At 37.8% G+C, this 18,537-nt stretch overlaps 1 long non-coding RNA gene across 2 annotated transcripts in view; it reads right to left on the reverse strand.

Annotated features, from left to right (window-relative positions):
• Positions 1-18,537, reverse strand: part of LOC137769329 (uncharacterized) — a 379,176-nt gene that overhangs the window by 333,805 nt on the left and 26,834 nt on the right. Inside the window, exons 3-4 of one of the 2 annotated variants that reach the window (XR_011074946.1) lie at positions 17,053-17,143; positions 1,159-3,375 (exon numbers count right to left, since the gene is read on the reverse strand). This is a non-coding gene — a long non-coding RNA (uncharacterized lncRNA). Of the gene's footprint in view, positions 1-1,158; positions 3,376-17,052; positions 17,144-18,537 lie in introns of those variants that run through there. The other variant, XR_011074947.1, reaches the window with a different exon arrangement.

An 18,537-nucleotide genomic window follows, 5' to 3' on the forward strand; every position in this document is an offset into this window, starting at 1 on the left:
TGGACAATGGACTCTGTTCTGAGGAAATTGTATTTTTTCTTTGGAAATGATATAACCTTTAAAAGTAAAAATAGTAAGTATACAGAAGCTAATCTTTAAGCCCACCTCATCTTGAAAACATAGCAAAAGGTCACCCACATATTAGATAAGAAAAATTTACAGTACTGAAGGTCCTAACTAAGAAGCTGTGGAAAATAGGAGGGTGCCTCAATAAATCCCCAAGGCATAACTTCCCAATAAATTGTTGAACTTCCAGTTTTTTTGGGGGGGGGCAGGGGTTGACTTTTTCAATCTAAAGAAAAGCAGAACACATGCTTATAATGTTGGCACTGAACATAAAGTAGTATTGGGGTTTGGTACCACAGGGAAGCAGAGGTAATATGTTTATTTGGGCTTAAGTTCCTAAACAAGTCTATATCTTCACTCACTGATTTCTTTGACTAGAAGAATTGGAGTATCACAAAGACCATTATAAGGTATGACCAATATTCTTTGTCTACTTGACTTTCAACTATTGACTTGCCTTTTTTAGCTTCTGGTTTTGAAGGATATCATGAAAGCTTAGGATATTATGAAATCTGAGCCTTGATGAGTTCATCCCCAATAATTCTGCCAATATCACTACAATTTTTTGCCCACAAAGAACCTGGCATCATGTAGTGATTTTCAATCAAGGCTTGACTTAAACAAAAAAAATACTCGAAAGCCAAAGTTTAATTTAGCTGGGCAGCTATGATTTGATAACCATAGAAATTCTGAGAGATGTGAAAAAAAAGACTATCAAGAGAGGTTTTAATTTAGCAATGCCACTGCTTTTCTAAATCTTTCCGGGTTCCTGTGCAATTCAGAGTCTTCTTAAGTAACTGTATGCAAAATGCATCATTCACTGCATTTGTGCATTTTCCACCAAAAGGGTCCATATCTTTCCTCAAATGAAATCATATAACAACCATTACCCTTTTCTTGTTCCTTTTGATGAATACCCATTATGTGCAATCTTTTTTTTTTTTTAAACATCTTTATTGGAGTATAATTCCTTTACAATGGTGTGTTAGTTTCTGCTTTATAAAAAGGTGAATCACTTGTACATATACATATGTCCCCATATCTCTTCCCTCTTGCGTCTCCCTCCCTCCCACCCTCCCTATCCCACCTCTCTAGGTGGTCACAAAGCACCGAGCTGATCTCCCTGTACTATGCGGCTGCTTCCCACTAGCTATCTATTTTACGTTTGGTAGTGAATATATGCCCATGCCACTCTCTCACTTTGTCCCAGCTTACCCTTCCCCCTCCCTGTATCCTCAAGTCCATTCTCTAGTAGGTCTGTGTCTTTATTCTCGTCTTTCCCCTAGGTTCTTCATGACCTTTTTTTTTTTTTTTTTAAGATTCCATATATATATGTTAGCATACGGTATTTGTTTTTCTCTTTCTGACTTACTTCACTCTGTATGACAGACTCTAGGTCCATCCACCTCACTACAAATAACTCAATTTCGTTTCTTCTTATGGCTGAGTAATATTCCATTGTATATATGCACGACATCTTCTTTATCCATTCATCTGTTGATGGACACTTAGGTTGCTTCCATGTCCTGGCTATTGTAAATAGAGCTGCAATGAACGTTTTGGTACATGACTCTTTTTGAATTATGGTTTTCTCAGGGTATATGCCCAGTAGTGGGATTGCTGGGTCGTATGGTAGTTCTATTTTTAGTTTTTTTTAAGGAACTTCCATACTGTTCTCCATAGTGGCTGTATCAATTTACATTCCCACCAACAGTGCAAGAGGGTTCCTTTTTCTCCACACCCTCTCCAGCATTTATTGTTTGTAGATTTTTTGATGATGGCCATTCTGACTGGTGTGAGATGATATCTCATTGTAGTTTTGATTTGCATTTCTCTAATGATTAATGATGTTGAGCATTCTTTCATGTTTTTGTTGGCAATCTGTATATCTTCTTTGGAGAAATGTCTATTTAGGTCTTCTGCCCATTTTTGGATTGGGTTGTTTGTTTTTTTGATATTGAGCTGCATGAGCTGCCTGTATATTTTGGAGATTAATCCTTTGTCAGTTGCTTCATTTGCAAATATTTTCTCCTATTCTGAGGGCTGTCTTTTCATCTTGTTTATGGTTTCCTTTGCTGTGCAAAAGCTTTGAAGTTTCATTAGGTCCCATTTGTTTTTGTTTTTATTTCCATTTCTCTAGGAGGTGGGTCAGAAAGGATCTTGCTGTGATTTATGTCAAAGAGTGTTCTGCCTATGTTTTCCTCTAAGAGTTTTATAGTGTCTGGCCTTACATTTAGGTCTTTAATCCATTTTGAGTTTATTTTTGTGTATGGGGTTAGGGAGTGTTCTAATTTCATTCTTTTACATGTAGCTGTCCAGATTTCCCAGCACCACTTTTTGAAGAGGCTGTCTTTTCTCCACTGTATATTCTTGCCTCCTGTATCAAAGATAAGGTGACCATATGTGCGTGGGTTTATCTCTGGGCTTTCTATCCTGTTCCATTGATCTATATTCCTGTTTTTGTGCCAGTACCATACTGTCTTGATTACTGTAGCTTTGTAGTATAGTCTGAAGTGAGGGAACCTGCTTCCTCCAGCTCTGTTTCTCTTTCTCAGGATTGCTTTGGCTATTCGAGGTCTTTGTGTTTCCATACAAATTGTGAAATTTTTTGTTCTAGTTCTGTGAAAAATGCCAGTGGTAGTTTGACAGGGATTGCATTGAATCTGTAGATTGCTTTGGGTAGTAGAGTCATTTTCACAATGTTGATTCTTCCAATCCAAGAACATGGTATATCTCTCCATCTATTTGGATCATCTTTAATTTCTTTCATCAGTGTCTTATAATTTTCTGCATACAGGTCTTTTGTCTCCTTAGGTAGGTTTATTCCTAGGTATTTTATTCTTTTTGTTGCAATGGTAAATGGGAGTGTTTTCTTAATTTCACTTTCAGATTTTTCATCATTAGTGTATAGGAATACAAGAGATTTCTGTGCATTAATTTTGTATCCTGCTACTTTACCAAATTCATTGATTAGCTCGAGTAGTTTTCTGGTAGCATCTTTAGGATTCTGTATGTATAGTATCACATCATCTGCAAACAGTGACAGCTTTACTTCCTCTTTTCCGATTTGGATTCCTTTTATTTCTTTTTCTTCTCTGATTGCTGTGGCTAAAACTTCCAAAACTATGTTGAATAATAATGGTGAGAGTGGGCAACCTTGTCCATTATGTGCAATCTTGGTGAAAATATCAAAATGTCATCTTTCCCTAGACAACAGTTGAGCACATAACCTAAAGCAACCAGTTTTCTTCTCTCTCGTCTCTCTTCTCTTTCTTTCTCCCTCTTCTCTCTTTCTGCTTTTAATTTTAACTAAAGTGATACAAAGGCATCAAATATTAGCATAGTAATAAGGCTCTTAAAAAGATACTGTTAAGAAAATGTAAAGAAAAGCTACAAACTGAGAAAACACTTACAAATCACATACTTGATAAAGGATCTGGATTCAGAATATATAAGGAACTCTCAAAACTTAATAAAAAAAAAAGCAACCCAATTTTTAAAAATAGGGAAAACATATAAAACTATAACCAAAGAAGCACAGAATACAATTACAATAAAATAATATTTTCACCTATCAAAATGACAAACTACTTGTTCCGTACTTGCAAGAAAATGTGAGGACAAACATTCATACTTTTGTAGGAATGTAAACCGGTAAAACTTTTCTAGAAGGAAATTTTGATGCTATTTATTCTAGAGTTTTAACTGTGTTCATATTTTTTGACCCATATGTTCCCTTTTGTGTAGGGAAACTAAGGAAATAATTATATACATAGTCAAAGATACATTCAGCATAGGAAACCATCAGCACTGAAAGGCAGAAAGATGTTATCTCTTGTCATTTATAAAATATAGGTTTCTGGATATATATATTTTTTTAGATTGTGGATAACTTTGTCTCCCTTATACTTTACAATGTTTTGTACAATAAACATGTATTTCCTTTATATAGAAAAACAGATTGTTTTCTTTCATTTATTTTAGGTTGTAGAGCAATCATTCAAGTGTCGGTTTTCAGGTACTGATTTATCACAGGGGACAATGAAGTTGAAATACAGATCTGGCTTTGTGTTAATCTTTTTAAAACACAGGTTAAGAATAATAAACTCAATCAGCATGTTCTTCAAGAAAGCTAAATCAAGTGACAATTTTCAAAGTTTTATGTGAATACATTTTTTTAAAATATTTATTGAAGGCCAACTATAGTTTTCTTTTTTTAATTCATTCATTTATTTTTGGTGCGTTGCGTCTTCATTGCTGTGGTGAGCAGGGGCTACTCTTCATTACAGTGCGTGGGCTTCTCATTGCGCTGGCTTCTACTGCTGCACAGCACGGGCTCTAGGCGCGCGGGCATCAGTAGTTGTGGCTCGTGGGCTCTAGAGCACAGGTTCAGTAGTTGTGGCGCACGGGCTTAAGTTGCTCTGCGGCATATGGGATCCTTCTGGACCAGGGTTCGAACCCGTGTCCCCTGCATTGGCAGGCGGATTCTTAACCACTGTGCCACCAGGGAAGTCCCTTATGTGAATACATTTTTAAGGCTGAGTTTGAGAGTGGAGGGCAGAAAGTAGAGTGAATCAATGATCTTTCCTTTGACATTGCGGGATGGACAGAAAACGTATCGCTAGGTAATGGGTTGACTAATGGCTTTTTATAAGAAAAATAAATAGAGATTGTTTTGTTCAACCTTCTCACTTTATAGATCGAGCATCTGAGACCTTACTACAATTCCCATGTTTAAAAATCTACTAATACTAGCTAGTTACTATTTTCTATCTCCAGATTCAAAGTGCCTACCACTACTCAGAATTTCATTGAGACTTGGGACATCAGTTACCCTTCCTATTTGTTGTGGTAAAAGACATAAAGGGATGCAAAGGCAACCAGAACAATAATAAATGATGGTGAAAAATGTGGCCCAAAATATGTCGGAATGAGCTTCTGCTAGTTTTATTGCTAGAAATCATCTCCCTTTCAAACTGTGCCTGAGTGATTTCAGACAATTTTCCAGTGTGCTACCTCCCATGTGCTCTCATGTCCTATCATCAGCTGCTCCCTCAGGCCAGCACTGCTACTTTGATGCTGATGACCCTCCTAAGATTGCTTTACCATTGGTTATAGCTGCCCTCATCCAGTGGCCACCTCCACTATCATCATCTGGCCTCAGAGAAAGAAATCTGCCCATTCATTGTCTACTTTGTCATAAATGTTGACCAGGTACTTCTCTTTAATTCCCCATAGCACACCATCAACACTTCATTACATGGGAAACTGAAATTTGTGACATGTCTTTAGTGAAGGATCAGGGATAACAGAAAGGAAACAAGGAAACATGCAACCCCCCATGACCATCATTTGAGTAAATCACACAAAAGTAGTGCCAATAGATTTACACCACAAAAAGGGGGTGGGGGTGGGGGGAGGGCTGTTAATCACACAATTCTATCTCCCCTACACCACTGTGTCCTCTAGTAAGCAAATAAGCCATGCTCTTTCCAAATGTCCAGAGTCTTATTTTTTCTTAGATGGCCATTTCCTTGTCAACGATACATCTAAATCTTAAAATCCCTTTAAACCTGAGATAAAAATGCTTTTCCCATCACTAGGTTTCACTACCGTGGCTCCCCTTCATATTTGCCATTTCTGAATTGTTTGAATATTTACATTTGTAACTCTGAAGGATAGGTATTATATTGCAAGTTCTTACCTTACATTTGTTTCATTTATCTAAATTCCATCTCCACAGCTAAATGGCTAACATTTCAAGGACAGGAACTACTATTTCTTTTTCACTTTCCATAATACTTTGTACAATACCAGACACAGAGTAGGCTTTTGATACTCAAAGACTTCACTGAATTTGACTTACAGCACTAGGATAATTTGAGATTTGAGATACGATGGCAATGGTCTTTCTTCAAATGTTTATTCTCTTTCTTTGGTGATTGAATTTAAGTGCCTTTGCCCTAAATATAAGAGTGAACATAAATCATTGTAAACACTACCAGGAAACAATAAGGAATTAAATCCAGGATTAAAAAGGAAATAACTATGTATACATATGATTAATTATTTGAATTTTACAATCCTGTGTTATTTCTTTATGTAGCTTGCTTAAGCTTTTAATGACAAAAATCTTATTTGAAAAATGTATTCTATTTTATTATCAATCCAAGAAAACACACGGCTCAGTAGTATCCTAAGCACATTAACCTGCTGACTAGGGATTATCTTAAAAAACAACAAATCTAACATTCATTCACTGGAACAAGGACAAATAGAATAGAAAAACTGTTCACCTCCAGACTCAGGCAATTAGTTTTAAATATGTCTAGATGAGTGCTGCTACGAGAAATAAATGCACTGAATAGTAACTATGAAAAAAGATAAATTGCAAAAGAAGCCAAGGTATAAGTAAATATCCTAACAGAAGGCACTTGAAAATAAATCCTCACCACTATTGGAGGTTTCAGAATATAAAGATCTATTACGTTTTATTTTTGAACTTCTATAACTGCCCCCACGGTAACAGTCCAGGACAATTCAGATGGAAAATTTATAACCGTAGTTTGGACAGAAAGCACAAATGTCCACAAATCGCTAACCTAATTGAGAAAATGAATTCTAGCATTCATTTTTTTAAAATAGCAATAGGCCTTCTGTCATGATCAGGAGATGGGGTAATCTGAAGACAATCCGATAATACTTTGTTTAAAAATGTAACCATAAAAATACAATGTGGCAAAAATTCTGAAGATAATATTTATCCTTCCCCAGAATGGCAGATATTCCTTTCTAAGTAAAAAGGCTTTTATTTTGCTCTTATTATAAGAGTAATAGGTGTACATAGAAACAAAAATTTTAAAAATACAGAGGGGTTTAAAATGAAAAGCAAGTCTTTCTTCCTGCCTCCCACTCCCAATTCCATTCCCCATAGACGACAATTTTTTATACAATTTCTGGCTTTAGTTCTTCTATAGATTACCTTCGTTATCCCCTTAATAACAAGGATTATCTAGATTCTAGGTTATCTTCTCGCGGTTATCTATATAAGCATATAACAATATTGCTGATACCACTACACCTCTATTTCTTTTATTGATTGTTGTCTCTAGCAGAAAAAATGAGAAATTAGCTTATGTTTTCTGCACCTCCCCCTCCCCATTCAGTCTTTATTATATTTTTATTTTAGTAGGTTTACTTGAAAATTTTAAGTAATCTGCTTAAACGTCTCGTTCTTTAATTTACATTCCTTAACTCCTTGCTATAAATATGAAAAATATTAGTACTTCTGTAGCTCATTCCACTTCTCCAAAACTCAGTCAGATATACCATTATTTTACTATCAAGGTCTATAGAATTTGCATCTTATTCTCTAAGATAAATTTTTTCACTTCGTCTATATGTTGATTCTGAAAACTGAAAACCAATAGAAAGCATTTCCATTATCATTCATTACAGAATGACGTTTCATGATTGGATTTAGAGAAAGAAATCTAATCTACAAAACTGAACCTTGTAAATAAATATTCCAAGAGCATAGGTCAAAAGGATTCTCAGTATTTACTTGGCTGCTTCTCAAAGCCTTTGACTAGGAAGGAATATCTGAAGAAATAATGAAGTTATATTTTCCAGAATTTTTTTTTAAAGGTGAAATACTTCAGATTGAAAAGGTCCTTAAAGTGTCAAAGAGAAGAAACAGGGAAAATCCACCTTGAGACACACCAGAGTGATGTTTATGAGCCTCAAAGACAAAGAGAACATTTTAAAAGCTTACAAAGAGGGGCTTCCCTGGTGGCGCAGTGGTTAAGAATCTGCCTGCCAATGCAGGGGACACAGGTTCAAGCCCTGGTCCAGGAAGATCCCACATGCCGCGGAGCAACTAAGCCCGTGTGCCACAACTACTGAGCCTGTGCTGTAGAGCTCGTGAGTCACAACTACTGAGCCCGTGCACCCAGAGCCCGTGCTCCACAACAAGAGAAGCCACCGCAATGAGAAGCCCGTGCACCGCAACGAAGAGTAGCCCCTGCTTGCTGCAACTAGAGAAAGCCTGCACGCAGCAACGAAGACCCAATGCAGCCAAAAAAATAAATAAAAATAAATAAATTAAGTAATTTTAAGAAATAAAGGTTACAAAGAGAAAGAACAGAGAATATACAAAGGAATAAGAATTAGACTGACTTCAGATTTTTCAGTAGCAACACTGGATGAAAGAAGACAATGTAGAAAAGTCTCCAAAGTATTAAAGAACAAGAATTTAGAATCTAGAGTTTTCTATGTAGCCATTAAAATGTGAAGGCATGATAAGGTATTCTCAGATCTATAAGACCTCGGAAGCTTTGCTGCAATAGAATTTTTCTTGAATTCTCAATTCTTACCACAATGGCTGACACAAGGTAGGCACTTAATGAATACACAATAAAGAAAGGAAGGAACAGTGGGAGGGAGGACAAAAGGAAATGAGAGAGGAAGAAAGAAAGAAAATCCAAAAGTAAACTCAGTCCTGAATTTTATGAAAACACAGAGACACTATGTCCTATGTAGTTGAACAGTATTTGCTACATAAAGACCTACATTAAAAACAATTTTGGATACTTAAATAAGAGGAGAGAAATTCAAAAGATGTTGCGAGAGAAATTTGAAGTAAAGGTGATAAAATATTTTGGTAAAATTTATTGTTGCCTTTTAAAAAATCACTGAAACTAATTATTCAGCCTTGGACAAAACCTATGCTACACACAAGAGAAGCTTGAGGACATTATGCTAAGTGAAATAAGCCAGTCACAGAAGGACAAATACGGCATGAATCCACTTATGTCAGGTATCTAAAATTGTTAAACTCTTAGAAAGTATCAATAGAATTGTGGTGCCAGGGGCTGGGGGGAGGGAGAAAGGGGATTGTTGTTCGATGGGAATAGAGTTTCAGTTTTGCAAGATAAAAATTTTTCTAGACGTTGCTTGTTCAACAACATGCATACAGATAACAATACTACACTGTACACCTAAAAATGGTAAAAAAGTAAATTTTATGTTATGTATTTTTTACCACAATTTAAAAAATAGCTGAAACTAGAGCTTCTGTCTCTGCAATTCACTAGCTGTCTTTCGAGTTCCTTAGGGAAGACATATCAGCTATCAGGTTTTTAAATAACTAACACTTTTTCTCCTATCTTCTGCTGGGTATTGATTCCACTTTCCTCACTATTTTGACTTCTGTGACCGTGAGCCTAAACTAAGCCAGTGAGACTCCCTTTCTCAGTGTTATGGACTGAATTGTGTCCCCTGCTTCCACCACCACCAAGTTCATATGTTGAAGCCCTAACTGCCAGTTCCTCAGAATGATTCTATATGGAAACAGGGTCTTTAAAGAGGTAATTAAGTTAAAATGAGACCATGAGGATGGGATCCTAATCCGATACAACTGATGCTTTTATGAAAGAAAGGTACTCCAGGGGTGCACATGCACAGAGAAAAGGCCATGTGCGGACACAGCCAGAAGGTGGCCACTCGCAAGCCAAGGGGAGAGGCCTCAGGAGAAACTAAACCTGTCGACACCTTGATCTTGGACTTCTAGCCTCCAGAATACAGAGAAAATAAATTTCTTCTGTTTAAGCCATCCAGCCTGTAGTATTTTGTTATGACAGCCCTAGCAAACGAATATACTCAGAAACCTTATTTTGAACAGAGCCACCAAAGACTAAAGTTAGTTGGTGTGATAGAGCAGCTAACATTCTGGGGCAGGGGTGGGAGGTAGAGGGAAAGATAATACACACAAATAAAACTCAGTGTCAAGAAGCAATTAGTCTGGGACTTCCCTGGTGGCGCAGTGGTTGGGAATCCGCCTGCCAATGCAGGGGACACGGGTTTGATCCCTGTTCTGGGAAGATCCCACATGCCAGAGCAACTATGCTCGTGGGCCACAGCTACTGAGCCTGCATGCCACAACTACTGAAGCCCGTGCACCTAGAGCCCGTGCTCCGCAACAAGAGAGGCCACCACAATGAGAACCCTGCGCACTGCAATGAAGAGTAGCCCCCGCTCGGCGTAACTAGAGAAAGCCCGTGCGCAGCAATGAAGACCCAACGCAGCCAAAAATAAATAAAGTTCAAAAATATAAAAATAAATAAAATAAAATATATATATAAAAAAAGAAGCAATCAGTCCTATGAAAAAAATTACATGAGAATAAGGGAATATAGTAATGGAGGATGAGGGCCTATTTTAAGGTAGTTAGGGAAGAAAATATCGAGAATTTTTGTTCATTACATGTTTTTTTACGAAGTCTCAAAGGAAAAAATTCTCCCTAGTATCAGCAAGAGTTTTCTTTACCTTTAGGAGCAACTGGTTCATTGTCACCATGTTAAAACCACAACACTTGTAACTGTTCACATTACCCATGTAACATTTGTGATTTACCCTTATCACAGGGTTACCAACAAAGGAAAGACAACTGGACGGACAGCTGACAACAGCAACAACGGAAGACAGAAAACATAAGGAAAATATTTTCAAAGTGATGAGAGAAGAGACCATCATGAGATTGTTTGAAGTCATATTTTAAATGTAAACCACCTGGGTCTAATAGCAGGTGTGTCCTTGTTATGGAGATGGCTACTGATGTTGAACATTTGAATCAGGATAATAGCTGATAAAAATATCATCTACCTACAATACACATACAATCTCTAATCCTCAAAACAACCCTAAAAGTAGACATTATTACCTGTATTTTATAAAACAGAACCAGAGACTCAGGGAAGTTAAATTACATAAAACCATACAACTAATCGAAACATCCACTGTTACATTTCATAGCCCATATTCTATACATTAAATCATTGGCCTTTCCAAATTTGCTCTAAATTTATGTTCATCAAGCAAACTTCATAATATTTATGCTTATATAAATTTTCTCTTCAGGGAAAAAATTGCATACTGATTATTCATAAAATTCATGTCAGAAATAGATTTGAAATATTAGGGAATTTACATAAATTTTATTTACACAAATCTTTAGAAGCATGTCTATGATCAAAATCTTTACAAGCATGTCTATGATAAAATGTATTTAGATTTACAGAGGTAAATCTTACAAAACCCATTTTTTCTAATTATATTTGTAACCTACCATCTTTAATAGATAAAGTGCTAACCTATCATCAGAAGGACATAAAGACTGGGATTTTTCTCAGTAGAAATGAAATATTAGTACTACTCTAACTTGCTTTCTTACTTGATTTTATTTATGCCTCTTCCACCCCCCAGTTGCAAGATGGTCATGATTAAGTGTTTAACTCAGCCATAGAACATTCTGACCCACAAAGAAATCAAATTCATGTCCTTGGCCTTATTAGAACAGTTTCACGAATCACCATTATCCAAATTTATGTTTTAAAAATTCCAATAGTAATTATTGTCTGTAGAATCCATTTGGTAATTAATCATGTACTGCTTTGTGACAAACCTATTGTTCTCTTGAACTGTTACTTAACTATTCTGTTATTTATCTTGATGCTACAGTCCCTCTTTTATACTGTCACAAAATTATCTTCCTAAAGCACAGATATTATGGTCATGTTATTGCCCTGCTCAAAAACTATGAAAGGCACAGTCTCAGGATTCCCTCTGGCTTTCAAGCCCCTTGCTTCCACTGGATTGGTACATTTTACAGATCATGACACTGTTCTACCTGTACTTTCTGTTCTTCCCCACAGGGCAGAGTAATGGACCCCCCAAAATGTACACATACTAATTCCCAGAACCTGTGAATATATCAGCTTGCGTGGCAAAAGGGACTTTGCAATTGTGATTAAGGATCTTTGTGAGAGAGAGTGTGTGTGTGTGTGTGTGTGTGTGTGTGTCTGTGTGTTTGTGAGATTAAGAATCTTGAGATGGGGACTTCCCTGGCAGTCCAGTGCTTAAGACTCCATGCTCCCTATGCATGCTCCCAGGCAAGGGTTTGATCCCTGGTCAGGGAACTAAGATTCCACATGCCACATGGTGCGGCCAAAAAAAAAAAAGAAGAAGAAAGGAAAGAAAAGAAAACCAAAACATCATATAAGAAATTTTTAAAAAAGAGAGAATCTTGAGATGGAGAGGTAAACCTGAATTATGTAGGTGGGGCCAACGTGGTCACAAGGGTCCTTATAATGGAAAGAGGACAAGAGAGTCAGAGTCAGAGAAGAGGTGACAACACAAGCCAAGATCAGAGGGAGAAATTTGAAGATGTGATGCTGTTATCTTGGAAGGGGGAGGAAAGGGCCACGAGCCAAAGAATATGGGAAGCCTTTACAACCTGGAAAAGATGGAACAGATTTTCCCCTAGAGCCTCCAGAAGAAACCAGCCCTACTGATACCTTTGTTTTAGCCCTATGGGGCCCATTTTTGGACTTCTGACCTCCAGAACTATAAGATAATAAATTTGTGTTATTTTAAGCCACTAAACTTACATTAATCTGTCATAGCAGCAATAAGAAACTAATACAAACCCAGTTGAGGAAATCAGTCCCTTCTCTCAATTTGTAAAACAGGACTCCCAAAACTTTACTGAAGATTTGGGGAGCTTGAGCAGGGAGTTCACATTTCAGAATAAGGAATATTAGACATCTCTGCTTTTAAAATACTCACCTATAATTTTTTCTCTCCCTCTCTGTTGTACTCTTCCCCCTTTTCTCAAATTATTGTATATCATAAATAGAAGTTAAGCTTTCCCCTTTGTTTGACTCCTGATAATCCATGCCCTTAGGATCTCATTTTCCAGGTCAAGTGATTTTTATCTAAGCATTTCCTCAGTAAATTCAAAAGGAACTCTGAAACCAGCTGTTACTATAACTGTACAAACTACATGAGAGAGAAATCTTATATATATTATTTTTACCTCTCCAGGTCCTTTCTTATGGTAGATGTTCAGCACGTTTTTCTTTAAATTTACTTGATCAGAAGTGCTATTATCTGAATCCAGCATTTAAGTTTTATCCACATACATAGTTAGATAACCTTCTGCTGAAATCTCCTGGAATTGCCTTTGAATTTCCTGTCAGGAAGAGGTCAATGGACCTAAACTTGGCAGGACATTACTTTTATTTGCTTTCCTTTAGTGCTGATAGTTTACACAGAATTACATGCAACCTCTCCAAATACTCTCTGTGACTAATGGTATATATTTTTGAAATGTTTGCCCATAATTTTTTTTTCTCTGCTCTGTTTTCCTCATAACCTGAAACAAACAGAGGTCTCTGAATTAGAATTATGACCATGACTTAGGGTTTTTTTCAGAGAAAGAGATATACCTGAGACCAAGAGATTTATATTAGACTATACTAACAAATAGGTCTAGGAACACAGACAAAAGAAAGCCAGCAACAAGGCAGGTGGTCAAAAGTCAAGCACAAATATTGACAAAGAAGTACAAGGAATACTACAGGATACTATTATTAAGCCAATTTCTTGTCCTTATTTCCTAACTTTGTAGAAAGTTAATAGCAAAATCATTGAATGTGGTCAATATGAGGCAAGTCTAGGCAGCCTGGAGTTTTTATCTTTTGTATTTACAAGAAAAGTGTCTAATTGGTTTGACAGGAAGGAGTCAAAAAATGTTATATGTACTACTCTATAAAGGAGTTTATTTTATAAACAGCATTCTCCAACTCAAGGTAAGGAAACTACAGCACATAAGCCAAAGTCTGCATTTGATTTTATATTACCTGAGTGGGAACATATTACATCCAAAGAAGGTTTTCTGGTATTTGATGCTAGCATACCCCATTCAGAATGGAGTTGTATTTTTGAGATTTAAAGATCAGAACAGTTGAAGCATGACTAATAGTGGTTAATTAGATACTCACAATTTCAAAGGGCAGAGATATTTGATCATTTACTTAAAATCCTATAGTTCAGGTAAATAGTAGAATGTGACAGAAAATTATTTATTTCCAATTCACTTCCACCATGGGAGACTCAAATTACTTATAAAGGGCATCAGTCTTTTAAAGCTCTTCCTTGAAAAACTAAAGTCTCAACTCCCCACCAATTCCTCACATCTAAGTTCAATGGACACAATATAGAAACATGAGATTATTATTAAAATAAAAGGAAAGCCAATAACACAGATAATATTCAACAGACATATGACAGTAGATCAAATGCTTGCAGATGAGCACATCTCAGTGTTACGCATTGTTTTGTGTGAAAATATGCTAGACAGCATGTCCCAGCCTCAGTTACACGGCCCTCCCCTCGCACTCTCCGCTGAAGTAATCATTCTCCTGTGACTGCTAACAACCTTCTTTGGCATAAGCTACTTTCAAAAGGTTTTGTTGTTGTTTTTTGTTTTGTTTTGTTTTGAAATGTCTTCTACACTACTGTCTTCTATGTTTACCCCTGCTGGAGAAGCAGATATCACCAAGTGTAATTCCAAGTGTATTGCTGAGGAGTATTCTACTGTAAGATATTCCATAATTTATTTATTCATTCACCTTTTGATAGGCATTCGAGCAGTATCCAAGTTTTAGCTATTGCGAATAATATTGCTATGAACACTTGCGTACATGTCTTTGTGTGGAAACCTGTTTTAATTTCTTTTGGTAAATTCCTAGAAATGAAATTACTGGATCATACAGAAAGTGTATATTTACTTTCTTCAGAACTGGCAAGCTGTCGTTAAAAGTGGTTGTACCATTTTTATAAACCCGGGAACGGTGTATGAGAATTCCATTTTCTAAACACCTTCACCAAAAGGTGGGCAGTCTGGTGGGCTTGGTTGGCCCCCAGTCTGGTTGGTTGCCAGGCCCCGCCTTGTACGGATGCTGCTGGCTGCTGTTTACTGGGGCCTGGTCACGAGGCAGCTGGTCGCTGGCTCACCGGTGGACAGAATCAGGGTCCTGAAGACTCTGGGGCTGTTGCCTACTCACTGGCGGGTGAAGACAGATCCTGGGGTTAGTGCTGGACTACTGACAGCAGAGCTGGTTCCTGGAGGCTAGCTGCAGGGCCCAGGGATCCCAGAGCTCATTTCAGATCATTAGTGGGAAGGGCCCGGTCCCTGACACAGTTGGGTATAGGGTCGGGAGTGTCCTGAAGGTTGCATTGGTCTAGTAGGCAGGGCCAGGGCCCTGCTGGCCCCAGGGTAGGGTCTGGCCTGTGTCTGGTGTCTGCCCTCTGGTGGTGAGGCTGGTCTGGAGGCTTGTGGAGGCTTCCTCGTGTGAGAGGCCAGTGCCTGCCCACTGGTGGGTGGAGCTGGGTCTTGGCCCTCTGGTGGGCAGGGCTGTGTCTAGGGGTGTGTCCAGAGGTGGCTGTGGGCTCTTTAGTCTTTAGGCTGCCAGTCTGCTGATGGGTGGGGCTATGTCCCCCAAACCCCGCCCCCCAGTTAGTTGTCTGGCCTGAGACATCCCAGCACTGGCACCTCTAGGCTGTTGGGTAGGGCCAGGTCTTGGTGCTAACAAACCACCAGTGACAGCAGTGTTCACATGGCAGAGTGTTTTCCCTTATGCATGTTTTCCCTTATGAAATGTTTATTGTTCTTTTAGGCTATAATTTGTTACACAGCAAGACATAACTAATATAATGGAGTGCATTCCTTTCACTCACATTTCATTTAGTTACTTCGACCACATATAACCAAAAGAGTCTAGGAAATATAGTCTATCTATATACCCAGTAAGAAAGGGAGAACAGCTTTTGGTGGAGAGCTGGCATTCTCTGCAAAACACATTCTAGTATCTGGACATTATTTGACCTGTGCTTCAGTTTCTCCAACCATATTGTGAAAATGGAAACCCAAATTTTAGTGACAATTAGCTATTTCTGCCATAGCTGACTTGTGTTAAATGCACGCACTTGAACCAAAGAATGGAGGCCAAGAAACTGGATTAACAACTACTAATATGACAGCTGTCATGGTATACAACTGGAGACAAAGGAAGTAGTTCTCAGAAGATCCATGGACGGGAACACTAGGAAGACAATTGCATAGATACACACTACATTTCTCAATAAATATCTTTAGAATGAATTAATTAAATTGGACTTTTCTACAAAAGAATGTTTAAAATATAAGACTGTTAATGGGCATGAGACAGACGTATATACCATGACATGGAAAGAGATCTGTGATATACTGTTAAGTGATAAAAGCAGATTATAGAATAGTCTGTATAAAATGACCCCACTTATAAAAGTAAACAAACGAATACGAATAAATATATATGCATGAAACAGCCTTGGAAAAAAAATATAACTCAAACTGTTAGCAATTGTTGCCCCTAAGGACATTCACTTTCTTTTTACTGTTTTCTATTGTTTGAATTTTTCTACTATTTTATACACACTGCATTATTTAAATTGTTTACAATAAATATCTATTACTTTTATTGGGGTATGTAGTAATAAAAAGCAAAAAGAGCAACAAAAATAAATATATTCTTTGGGGAAAAAAAAATCTTCCTCTCTAAAATGCTTCACAAACCTGCCTTTTTCTCTCCATTGCATGCTACTTCCTTAGTTTAGTCTTTACCGTTTATTAACTAAACCAGGATTCAGCAAACGTTTCCTGTTACGGGCCATATAGTAAATACTTTGGCATGCAGACTATATGTTCTCATTCACATCTACTCAGTTCTGTTGTAATAGCTTGAAAGCAGCTGAAAATGATACCTAAACTACTGAGTGTGGCTGTGTTCCAATAAAACTTTATTTACTAAAACAATTGGTGGGCTAGCCCACGGGCCATAGTTTGCTGACCACTCACTTAGACTACTTCAAATTATATCTCTGACTCTAATCCTCCCCTCCTCCCTCTCCCGTATCTTACACTGTTCCTACATATGTCACATAATTTCTTCACATCCCATGTTTTTACTTAAGTCTCATCTGTCTGGAAAATTCTTAGATTTCTGGTGACATCTAGATCATTTTTTAAGACCCAAAGTGCCTTCATGACCCTGGTAAGTAAAATTGACTGTTTTCCTTCTGTGCTTCCACAGTCTTTGTACATACCTTGACTGACACCTTGTATTGTGATGATTTCCTTATGTGCCTCTCAGTCAGACACAGGAGGGCTGAGACTATGCTTCTGAATTCCTGGAACCTAACAGAAGACAGAGCAGAGAACAGGGATTCAGAAATGTTTGCTGAGTGAATAAAGACACGGAGAGAGGTATCTCTTTGGCCTTTTAGACTTTCAAATTAGGTGCAGAAAATTTCTCCTTCCAGCAGTCCTTTTTCCCTCCACAATCAGAGCAATCAATACCTGTCAGCTTGGATCTTTCTTCTTTCCTTCCTTTTTATATCTCTGCATGCTTTAATGCCCAGAGCAAATAAAACCATATAGAGAATATCAACTTTTTGAATCTAATTTGTCATCTGATCCAAAACAATACACTTAGCATTTACAAGTTACATCATTCAGGGGGATGGTTCGTATTTGCCTTCTAGTCCGATTTATAAGGATTTTCCACCAACCCAGGTTCACCAGATGGTGAGCCACTTGACTATGGGGAGTATATTTTTGAAAAGCTGAAAAATATTTAGTGCATAAATGAATTGCTCCCTAGGTCACAGCCTGCCAAGTTCAGAATGTGCCCCAGGTATGCTTAGGACCTTTTCACAGGGCTTGTACATAGGAAAAATATTACTTATATGCAATAAACTATCAAAAAGCCCATTACATTATTTAGCTTAATCCTCCCTCAGCCCTTCAAATGGCTATTATCACCAATTTGCTGATGAGGAAACTGAAGCTCATGGTTGTTAATTATCTAGCCCACTGTCATAGTGAACTTGGATGATAACCTTTTGCATATCATTTAAAATGAGTTATTAAACTATCCTGTCCAGTACTAGAGCTTTTGCAGCTGACTTTCTGCTTAATAATATGGTTAATTATGCAAACTATTGTTAAAAGGGGTTCCAAAAGTTTGCCTGTTGAATAGTTTTTAAATGTTTAAAACAGATAATTGGGCTTCCCTGGTGGCGCAGTGGTTGAGAATCTGCCTGCCAATGCAGGGGACACGGGTTCGAGCCCTGGTCTGGGAAGATCCCACATGCCGCGGAGCAACTAAGCCTGTGAGCCACAACTACTGAGTCTGCGCATCTGGAGCCTGTGCTCCACAACAAGGGAGGCCACGATAGTGAGAGGCTCGCGCACCGCAATGAAGAGTGGCCCCCACGTGCCGCAACAAGAGAAAGCCCTCACACAGAAACGAAGACCCAATGCAGCCATAAATAAATAAATAAATAAAAATTAAAAAACAAACAAACAGATAATTAACATGGTTTTAAGCACCACTCTATACTGAGCTTTGTTGAGCTGTCCCTAGGTTTTGGCAGGCAGTGAGATGGACTAGACTGAGATGACCCGCATCTGAAGACTCAATAAATATCCATCCACAGGCAAGGCAGGTGAGCTGCTAGACCTGAGCAGCCCGAAATGGTCAGGAAAGGTTAATGTCAGTTATAGTACTGGAAAATTCAACAGTAGAT

The sequence above is a fragment of the Eschrichtius robustus genome, chromosome 9 (genome assembly GCF_028021215.1).
Source record: "Eschrichtius robustus isolate mEscRob2 chromosome 9, mEscRob2.pri, whole genome shotgun sequence".
Classification (NCBI taxonomy): Eukaryota; Metazoa; Chordata; class Mammalia; order Artiodactyla; family Eschrichtiidae; genus Eschrichtius; species Eschrichtius robustus.